General features: G+C 42.4%; 1 long non-coding RNA gene across 1 annotated transcript; it reads left to right on the top strand.

Annotated features, from left to right (window-relative positions):
* Positions 1-322: 322 nt before the first annotated feature.
* LOC118668654 lies at positions 323-7,295 on the top strand. The gene is made up of 3 exons (XR_004971694.1): positions 323-890; positions 1,018-1,110; positions 6,855-7,295. It is a non-coding gene; the product is annotated as an uncharacterized LOC118668654 (long non-coding RNA).
* The last annotated feature ends 3,478 nt before the right edge of the window (positions 7,296-10,773 follow it).

The raw sequence follows: 10,773 nt of genomic DNA, 5'->3' as shown, positions 1-10,773 counted from the left end.
AAGGACTCTCAAAGCCCATAAAGATACCTACGACAGGTGCTTCTACTTCCAATGCTCACACCTCCCTATGTAAATCTGTAGCTGGGAATATTGATCAGTGGCATCTGTACATACTGGTAGGTGTCAGCCACTTCCTGCTTGCCTGCCCGCTCCAATCCAGCAGGACAGCTTGCCCTTGCTCCCTCAGTCAGGGAGTTGATCAAAAAACACTTGTGACTCACCTCTTCCTCGCTGGGTGGGAACAGCCTTGCTGGCTCCTGCTCCTGCTCCAACCAGGGCCCTTCAAGGCAATGCTTTCTGACTGTTGGTGAGTGTAGGGCGCTGCTGGGGAGGAGCGCAAGGCTGCCTCCTTGGCCCCGGGTAGAGGTGGTTCTCTTCCACCAGGCCCTCCACTGGATACCGCTTTCCTCTCAAGCTTCTTGATATTGGCTTAACCCCACTCCACTCTTCGAAAGGCTTTCTTTCTGTTCCTGCCTGGCGTGGGTCTCCCCACTGCCTAGGGCCCCTTTCTTTCCTGCAGGGTTGAGGGAGGCCCCCTTCAAGCCTTTCACCTGCTCTGTGAGCAGGGAGCACCCACTGTGCTTGCTGCATGCACTGCTTGCTTAGCAGGGAAGCTAAAGATGGTTCATTCTGCAACAATTCTCTCTCAGCTTTCAGACTCCCTGGGTGGAGAGTCCTTTCGGGCGCTCCCTGAAAAAACATGCTTGCTCACCAGTTGGTTCCCAAGACAGCCCATTTATAGTTCCCTTAAGAAAACAGCTCTTGGATTAGCTTAATCAGTGCAACTCAGCCGCCTCTCACTGTTAATAATAATTAACTCAAGCAAGTTCTCCATTTTAAATGTTTAAGAAGCAGCAAAATCAAATCACACGGGGACAGCATACACACAGGTCATTATTTTCCTCGCATTTCTTCCCACGCCTGCCCATTCGCTGGGTCTCCTGTAACCAAGCACTCAACAGGGGGTTTAGAAATGCTCCCACCCTTGCCTAACCCATGTCTTCCTTTTCCTTCAAGGCCTTCAAGCTTCATCTCTACAGCTACAGAATTGTGGATACCGAAGGAACCTTGAAGACAATCTCATCAGTCTAATTTTTCTATCTGTAGCAGGTACAAATTTTCACTTACAGACTCCAATGTGAACAATGGGACTGTATTATATATAACTAACCTTAGTTCTTAAGTTTTCATTTCTGCTTAATCTTTCCAACTCAGTCACTTTCAGGGTTTTTTTCTCTCAGGTCCTTTTGCGTTAATACTCAACCCGCTTAGGAATCGCTCTCTGTTCTCCTCCCCCCGCCCCAACCATAATGACAGTTCAGGTGGGATGTGAGGTGCAGAGTATACCCCATTCTGGCAACAGGAATGAGGAAATGGAGTGTCCTTTGGGCCCACAATCCTCTCTCCAGGCTATTTTCTGCCCAGATACCCAGCTTCTTGCTAGATCCTTATTGCCAAACACTGGTGTCCACTACTGTTACCAAGGGTCCTGCAAGGCCTGGAGTCAAATGGCTGCATTCTCCTTACCTAGGGATGCCAGGTTTAGCAAACAAGACCATAGGATTCCCAGTTAAATGTGAATTTCAGATAGACAACAAGTTATTTTTTTTTTAATCTAACCAATCCCCTGCCCTATCTCAGTACTTTCTCATGAAAGTGGAAGTGGAGGATCAAGATGTCCAGACCTCCCCCTGGAGACAGGCCCTGACACAGCTCATCCCTCCTGCTATGTGCATGGAAGGGGAAAACCAGAGAGGAAGCCACTCTTGTTTATGACATTTAAACCCAGGGTGACTTCCTCCTCCCTGGGAAGAAAGGACCCAGTCTACACCCTGGATTCCAGCCTGATTAAGTCTCTTTCATGTTTCATATGTTCAGAGTTTCAATTTGGGATGATGAAAAAGTTCTAGAGATGGGTAGTGGTGATGGCTGTCCAACAGTGAAAACCTACTTAATGCCACTGAATTACACACTTAAAATAGTTCAAGTGGCAATATTTTATGTTATGTATATTTTATCACAACTTTTTTTTTAAGTCCTTCTTCATGGAAGGATGGGACATAGGGAAAAGACAAAGACCACCTTCCTAAATTATAGGTTAAAAAGTTGGGATGCATTCACCCTCCGCCTCTGCCCTAGGCCCAGACCTGGAACTGGGGGAGGGTCAGCTTCCCTTGAGCAATAGGCTACGGGGGAGTGAGTGGTAAAGAAGAGTTGGGTACCTAAATCCAAGTGGGCCTGTTGGGAAGGGTGAATGGGGAAATGGGTAAGCAATGCAGCATCCAGTCACTGGGGCTGGGTAGAGTAGACTGCACTGTCTGGGCTTACTGGGTGTTCTCAAGGCCCTCAGGAGGAGAGAAGCTGAGAGGCAGAAGCCACGTAGTCCATAATGTGACACTTCTCATTACTACACTCCCTCAATTCCCCAACTCCCTGCAAAAATAGAAGTCTTGGGTAAATTCTATTCAAGTAATCGAGGTAAGCTCTTCGTAGCTGAATCCCTGGGTGCTCTAGGCCCTGCTCATTGTACCTATCCCTAGCCCAGCCTGTTTTGCTCGAGGATCCCTGGTGGTCCCCCATGACACTCCCTGCAGGAGTGGTATCTTCCGTGTCCTCAAACAAGGACACCTATAGTAAAAAGTAAGTCCTTTTTAACTCTAGTAATTTAGACTTGCAGTTGGATTGACTGGATATTTACTAAACAATTAGAATGAGGCATGTGACAAAATTATATGGATTTGGGAGAAACTAAAAATGAATGTAGGAAACCAAAATGTTATGACCTCCTAAGAAGCAGTAGAATAAACTAGCAAATGAAAGTAGGATTTAGTATAGAGTGTTCCTTCAGGTCTGTGAGCCCACAATGAAAGACGTTTTATAAGAAGTTTTGAAAAGCCAGAGAAAATTGTACAAGTGCATCTAATCCAACAGAGATTCTTTCTAAAATAAGAAGTGGGAACTGTGGCTTCCCTAGCGGGAGGATGGAACCTTTCTAATAATATTTGAGTTTAAGTTCACAGGTGCAGAAATGGAAGGAGGTCTGGATAAGGTAGTTAATACTGTGCAACATACATGCTGTGCAACATACGAAACAGATGTGAGGTAACATTTGTCTAAAAAATGTGTGCCTTAACCTCTCCACTAAATATACCACACATCATTAGAATAATTTTTTTAATGTTTAAAGATTTCATAATTTTTGAAGAATGGGTCTATGACATAGTGATGTTCACTTATTTGTTTGGCAAAGTATGTTAATTACTTATTCAACAAACATTTCTAAGCATCTACATGTACCAGAAATTGTCTTATATAAATACGGTATTTCAAATATTTAAGAACCATTTGTGAAAAATGTCTTTCACAAAAGCAAGAATGTTTTTTTCCACCCACACTCTTTAAATATGCTCACCGTGATTAGTTTTACCTGCTTGTTTTCTAATTATTTACTGAAAAATTGGACATCGCAATGTTTCTAAATTAATTTCAAGGTTTGTGGCAAAATTCCAGCTTTTACAGACATCAAAGCAACAGCTCAGAGCAATTATAAAATAAAAATTAAATACATTAACTGAAGAAAAGCATGTGACAATTTTTAATTGAGTGTTCTTGCTCATTATTAAATATCAGAGGATAAATAATATTAATTCTCATATCAGTCACTTTTACTTATGAAAAAAGTATTCTGATAATCTTCAGTTCTACATATTGATCAATTTCATAAGCTGCTGTTTTATCATATTACTTGCATTAAGAATTTCTTTACAAACAATGTAAACCAATTTCCATGTGCTATCTGATCTGTACGTATAAATAAAAATTTGCTACATTTTATTGTGCTTTGTAACCTTTCATAAATTGAATTTTTTATTTTCAAATTTAATCAATTCAAACTATTTATGACTATAATTATGTTGAGTAAGAAAGTGATCGAAGTTAAGATTTTGAAAAGCTGGCCATAAACATAAATTGAGCAACATTAATTTTAAATGGAACTTTTCCATCATGGATTTTATTATTCAGCCATTTGAATAGTACAGATAGAAATTATCCATGGTGAGCATAATCATTTTCATTTAATTAGATTTAACTTTTGGCTGACAACTGTGGGGGAATGGGGCTGGGAGGAGGGAGATTGAGCAGAAAATTTTAAAAAACTCATGGACATGGACAACACGACCTTTGTCAATACACAATAGCCACTCCTGTTTAAATATAATACACCTATTAAAAAATACTATTCTCTGGATGAGAGAATCTTAATGCAATGTCAAGCCAAGGAAAACAGTGTGGAATATTTGATGCATGAAATATGGGTGGATACTTGCAATCAAAATAAAACTGTGCTTATTGGGTTCCTGTTGCCAAATAGTTTCACTGCTACACCTCCAGCTTTAAATGTAGTTCTGGAACTATCCCACTGGCGTCTGGGAGTGCAATCTGGCAGGAATCAGAACACAGGGAGCAAGAGTTCCACCTCAGTATCTTGGAGGAGAGAAAATTGCAATGTGATGGAGGCTTTGGTGGGATTACTTAAGGATTCAGTTTTATCCTCATTTTGACATGTGGTTAGTAAGTGATGAAAGGGGATCAGCAAAGATCTATTGGATATGAAAGGTCTGTGCACGTTCCACGATACAGTGCCTTCCCTGTGTGATCAAGAATTCAGTCCAGTTAACAGGCAACACGGGTTTGGGGTCCATTCATCCTAGGTGCCCATTCTCAAGGATCCTAGACCCAATTTGGAAAGTGCATATAGAAAACTTTCATTTTCATCTTTCCCCTTTAATATATACCTCCTGCTCTCCATATCTTTCAGACCATCCTCCTGTGCCCTATTCCTTTGATTAGTTCTAATTCACTTGGAAGGCCAACCTTTCTCTGTTAAGATTTCATCAGCAATGGGACATAGTAGAAAGAGCACAGACTTTGGCTATTTATCCTCAGAAACACCTTGATTTGAATTTCAGTCCATCCTATTTGGGCATTAACTAACTTCTTAATTTCTGCATTGATAAACTGGAGATAAATAACAATAACAGCATACAGAGATAATAATATCACCAGCCTGTGATATAAAGGAGAACCCATACTCCAGTAACATGGCTCTCACCTCTACCTCCAATAGCATGTTCCTATCTATATAAATAAAAGCCTAAGTTACCGTTACAACTGAACAACCAGAACAACCAGTTGACCAGTCACTATGACACACACTGACCATCAGGGGGCTGGTGGTCAGTACACTCCCACAGCGGAAGTGCCACTCAGCCAGAAGCCAGGCTTACAGCTGGTGAGCACAGCTGAGGCGGTAGGAGCCTCTCCCACCTCTGCGGCAGCAGGTCTGGCATGAGCGGCAGTGGAGCTGCACCCAGCCCTGGCTGGGGGTCCCTCCCGGCCGCCTGCCTCTTTGGCACTGCTACATCCCAAAGGGGGATGTCAGACTGCTGGGTTTTGGCCCAATCCCTGAAACCTGGCAGTCCAACATCCCCCAAGGGGTCCCAGATTGCGAGAGGGTGCAGGCTAGGCTGAGGGACCCCACCTGTGCACAAATCTGTGCACCAGGCCTCCAGTGTCACTATACTGAAACTGCGATATTTTTCCCAATTTGTTGCTTGCCTCATACGTTTGCTTATGGTGATTTTTAGAACTTTTTTCAATTACACTATTATATTAGTTTCAGGTGTACAACATAGCAATTAGACATTTATATAACTTATGAAGTGGTACCCATCTGACACTTATGGTGTTTTTGATACATACTTTTAGTAATAAAAAAAATAAAACCAGAAAATATAAGATAAATATTTAATGGATTTCAAAATTAGGAAGTCTTTTCAAAGCATAATAGCATTGGAAGAAACAAAAAGGAAATTGCTTTTATATAATCCCTGCCCAAATAAAGCTAATATCCTAGCTATGCTCACCTGTGTACTCTTCCAGATAAATTTTAGAATAATTTTGCTGTCATTCCCCTTAAAAATCATATTAATAGCCCTGACCAGTTTGGCTCAGTGGATAGAGCATTGGCTTGCGGACTGAAAGGTCCCAGGTTCGATTCCGGTCAAGGGCATGTACCTCGGTTGCGGGCACATCCCCAGTAGGGGGTGGTCAGGAGGCAGCTGATCGATGTTTCTCTCTCATGGATGTTTCTAGCGCTCTATTCCTCTCCCTTCCTCTCTGAAAATAATCAATAAAATATACTTTAAAAAATCATATTAATACTTTGACTAGATCATGGTAAACTTAAGTAGCACAGTGATCCAAGCTGAAGCCAAGGCCTTTACCAGGAAAGCAAAAGTTTTTCCAGAAACCCCTAGCAAACTTCTACCTAAATAACATTACCCAAAACTGTCAAATACATGACTACCCTCCCCTACAAAGGAGGCTATGAAATGGTATCTAGTTTCCATCCTCTAGAATGGAGGTGGGAGAAGGGAAAAGAGAATGAACGTTGAGTGAACCTACCTGTTAGGGTCTGCTACACAGCCACCATGAAAGAGGGATCAGGGCAGGAGCTGCAGAAGCTGTTTCTGTGAGCACCTGTAGCAGGCTGGTCACAAGGAGTGTTGCTGTGGGATCCAGGCAACACGGTGCACACTGCATAGGAGGTCACTGTCCCTCTTTGCTGCAGACAGCCAAGCAGGTTTGACACTTTGAGGAGCAACCGCCAGGAAAAGGGTCTATGCGTTACAGATCAAAGAGTCTGGAGCAGCCAGCAGAGTAGTGGTCTTGTGAGAGGCCCTCTCAAATGCCTGTGGGTATTGCATCTTTGGGCAAATGCTGTTGGTTGCCTGCCCAACAGCTATGTTGCCTTCATCATCACTAACAGAAGTGCACTTTTGTTCTGGCAGCCATGGTTCCAGCCAACTGGATGAATCAAATCTCATCAAAGTCCGTTCTGGCAGCTGCAGTCCCGCTGGGCCAATGATTGGCCTGGAGGTGGGCACTGTGACCCAGCTTTGGCCAATGAGATATAAGAGGGAGTAGGCTGCAGATGGTTCTGCCCCTTCTTCCGACTTTGAACATGGTTATGTATAAATATTACGATTGGAGCTGTCTTTTTTCCGACTTGCATCCACAAGGAAACAGGCTGGGGACAAAAAGCAGGTTTCCCAGGTTTGCAAGAGTGGAAACATAGAAAGAGCCTGGGTCCTTGATACTGTGAATACGAGAATGCAAAACACCTGGATCTGCCCGCCTCGTGGCTAATGATGGAGACAATCAAACGTCTTTATTGTTTAAACCACTGTTGATGGAGGGGTTTTATTTCTTGCAGCTGAAAGCATTTCTAACTGATACAGCCCTTAAAAAAGATCAGAGCAGAACATTGTGAGTTGGCTTAATCTTGAGTGAAGAGGCAGATGTCAATACAAGCTAATGAGCTGGCAAAATCTGGGTATTCCTGTGAATGTGACCTCTTCCTAATACCCACAGGCAATGAGGCCTAGACGAGTCAAGTTGTAAGTAAAAAACAATTAGAGAAGTGACATTTTTATTCAATACAGTCTTCCCTTTTAGAAAGATAATGTATTTCTTTAGAAAGATGTAAATTATTTACATCTCTGCTATCCCTAAGCTTTATATATCCTGTCATATGTGCCCCACCTATTTCTTGTTAGGGTTAGTCTCAGGTATTCTACGTTTGGGGCTGCTATCTCTTGAATTGCCCTGAATGATACTCCTCTGCCACCCCTCCCCCAACTCCTACTCCAAGCTGTTCTTTTTTCATTTTAGGCAAATACACTTAACTTCCCAGGTACATAGACCCTTACCTCAACTGTGTTTTGGAGGTCATCCATCCCTGATTGACAGTTAAAGGTAACATTTGGAATCCAGAGAGCTTGAGGTTAAAACATGTCATGTCAGCAATTGCTAAACAACAGTATGTCAGATTAGGTCAAGAATTTGTGAAATGTTTGTGCCAAGTGAAATGTCAAAGCACAAAGTGTGTGAAAGAAAAAAATCTCTGTGCCAGTCAAAATGTCATTCCGTTCTGGAGCAAGTAATTTATTCCTTTCTGACTTTCTTGCCATTCGTGTTTCACACGAATTAATGTTGCCTCTAAATAATTAAAATTAATAGTGGCATTATCAGCAGTTAAGGGTAAAAACTAAAGACCTAATTTAGAATCACTCAGTCAATTTGGACTCATTTTGAAAATGGGATTTGTGCCGAACCGGTTTGGCTCAGTGGATAGAGCGTCGGCCTGCCGACTCGGGGGTCCTGGGTTCGATTCCGGTCAAGGGCATGTACGCTGGTTGCGGGCACGTCCCCAGTGGGGGGCATGCAGGAGGCAGCTGATCCATCTCTCTCATCGATGTTTCTAACTCTCTATCCCTCTCCCTTCTTCTCTGTAAAAAATCAATAAAATATATAAAAAAAAAATAATTTGAACTTTTTAAAAAAAAAAGAAAATGGGATTTGTAAACCCAACCTTAAAAATAAGCCCTTAACTGATTGTCCAAACCATTTACATTGCAGCCATTATTTGTTCTCTTAATGTTTGTAATATGTTAAAAAAAAAAAAAAAAAAGACACATCATAGAGAATATACATTCTCTAAATGCAGTATCTGAGGAGTTGCAAAAAGATAGAAATGCTATAGATGTGATCAATAGATCCAATTAGCCCTCAACAAATGGGATGCCAGTGGCGTGTTGAGTTGATTATGAAGCAAAACTCCATAATGTTCGTCTACATTTTCCCACTGGTTTTAATTTCTAGATTGGCATAGCTTCCCGAACATGGCTCCTCTCCATGCCATTTGCTTTCTCTGAAATCAACTTTCTGTTGCACAGTCATGGCCAGACGGTGGGGAACTGGTCCTGCTCTTAATGCTCCAGCTGCCTGGTTAATAAACCAAAACACTTCTCTCTAGGCAGCAAGGCCAGGACTAGGGTGAGGCAATCCTAGTGCCCAGAGCACAACATATCAGGAGGCCTTTGTTCTCAGGTTCTCACCCTGTACTTACAAGGCCCTGAATGTGAGCGCTTTCTTAAATATTGTACCCTAGGCACCTCACTTGCCTCATCCCTGTCCCGGCCCTGATAGGCATTGTTGCTGCCCTTGGAATTGAAGAAAAGAACTTCAAAGTAAAGAACTCTATAAATCTTCTGACAGTGAGAACTGGTTTTCTATCCCAGGATATTCATTCTCCATATTAGAAATTTTACAATCTGAGTTTGAAGAGTAATAAGATGCACGTACTGCTAAGGAGAGTCTACTTCATGGCCCAGAATGGGCTCAACAGTGTGAAAGGACAATGTGGGACCACCATGTCCCAGAGTTTGTGCCTCAAGTTTTCAGGTTTGGAGCTCAACTTTATCAGCACAAAGAGAGATGGTCAGATTAAGGAAAATTGGTGAGAGAATTACAAATAATCCAGAAACCAAATTTACTGGAGTTGTGGATATTTTCCAGTGACAATGTCCTAGTGTTCAATGTTCAGGAACACTCCTCCCTATAGTGAGGGGATGTGGAACAAAGTGTTAGTCATCAGATGGCTGCAAATGAGCAAGGAAAGAGAAGGGGGGCGGGGAGGGGGGGTGTGAATGACAGCGATGTTTCATCCAGACCAGGGAAAAGTCCTCCCTCACCCCAGAATACTCAGTGTATCCATTGACTCAACAAATATAAATTGTGCACCCAATGTGCTCAGCAAACCTGTCAGTTCTTCTTCAAAATGAATTCTAAATCCAGCACTTCCTGCCACCTCCACAGTCACTACCAAATTCAAGCACCATCTTTCCACACCTGAACTGATGGCATAGACTCCCTAACTGGTCTTCCCATTTCCACTCTCTCCCCACTACAGTCCATCCTTCACCAAGATTTCAGGCTGATCCTATTAAAATGTAAGTCAGATCATGATGGACCTCTGCTCAAAACCCTCCATTGGCTTCCTGCCTGTTAGAATAAAATCCAAAATCCCTTTCTTGGGCTACAAAGCCTACATGATCTCACCCCAGCTCTCTCAATGATCTCATTTCATGCCACTGTCCACCTCACTCATTCCACGCTCGCCACAGGCTCTTTCATCCTGCTCCTGGGACACCCCAAGAATGCTTTTGCCTCAGGACCTCTGCACACCCCCCTCCTGCTGGAATGATTTATTCCCAGATATCTGCATGGTTGAGTCTGCTTCATGCTTAAATGTCTACACTTAAATGTCACCTCTCGCAGAAGCTTCCATGACCACCCGATCTAAAACAGCCTCCTTCCATCACTTTCTGTCCCCTTCCCCAAAAGTATTTGTCTTCAATCATCTGACAAGTTTTCTGTCTCCTTCCAGCAAAAAGTAATCTCCATGACATTTTGCCTGTTTTTGCTCATTGCTATATCCTTCGCACCTAGAACATTGCCGGGAACATCGTAAATGCTACAAATAAATTTGCTGGAGGGTGAATGCAACTAGGTTACGTAATAATTCTGGTCACTAGAGGGGAGTATTCTTTGATGATGCAGGACTTTTCTCTGGCCTGGATGAAATAGCCTTTTCAGACTCTTGATCTCCCTTTGCTTTCTGATAGAGCAGATGAGGTTTGTAAAAGAAAAGGAGAGATTAAGGTAAAACCAATATTTTTAGCATGAGCTAATGGAAGAATGGAGTTCCATTTATTGAGTCATGGGCAACTATGGGAGGGAGAAGTTTGGAAGGTTTGGGTCTGAAAATCGACAGTTTCTTTTTTTAACATATCATTTTTAAGATGCCCATTATTGGATATCCAGTGGAGATATCAATTAGGCAATCCTATATAATAAAAGCCTAAT

Source organism: Myotis myotis, unplaced genomic scaffold (genome assembly GCF_014108235.1).
Source record: "Myotis myotis isolate mMyoMyo1 unplaced genomic scaffold, mMyoMyo1.p scaffold_m19_p_13, whole genome shotgun sequence".
Taxonomy (NCBI): domain Eukaryota; kingdom Metazoa; phylum Chordata; class Mammalia; order Chiroptera; family Vespertilionidae; genus Myotis; species Myotis myotis.
This window is presented reverse-complemented; position numbering and strand designations above follow the sequence as displayed.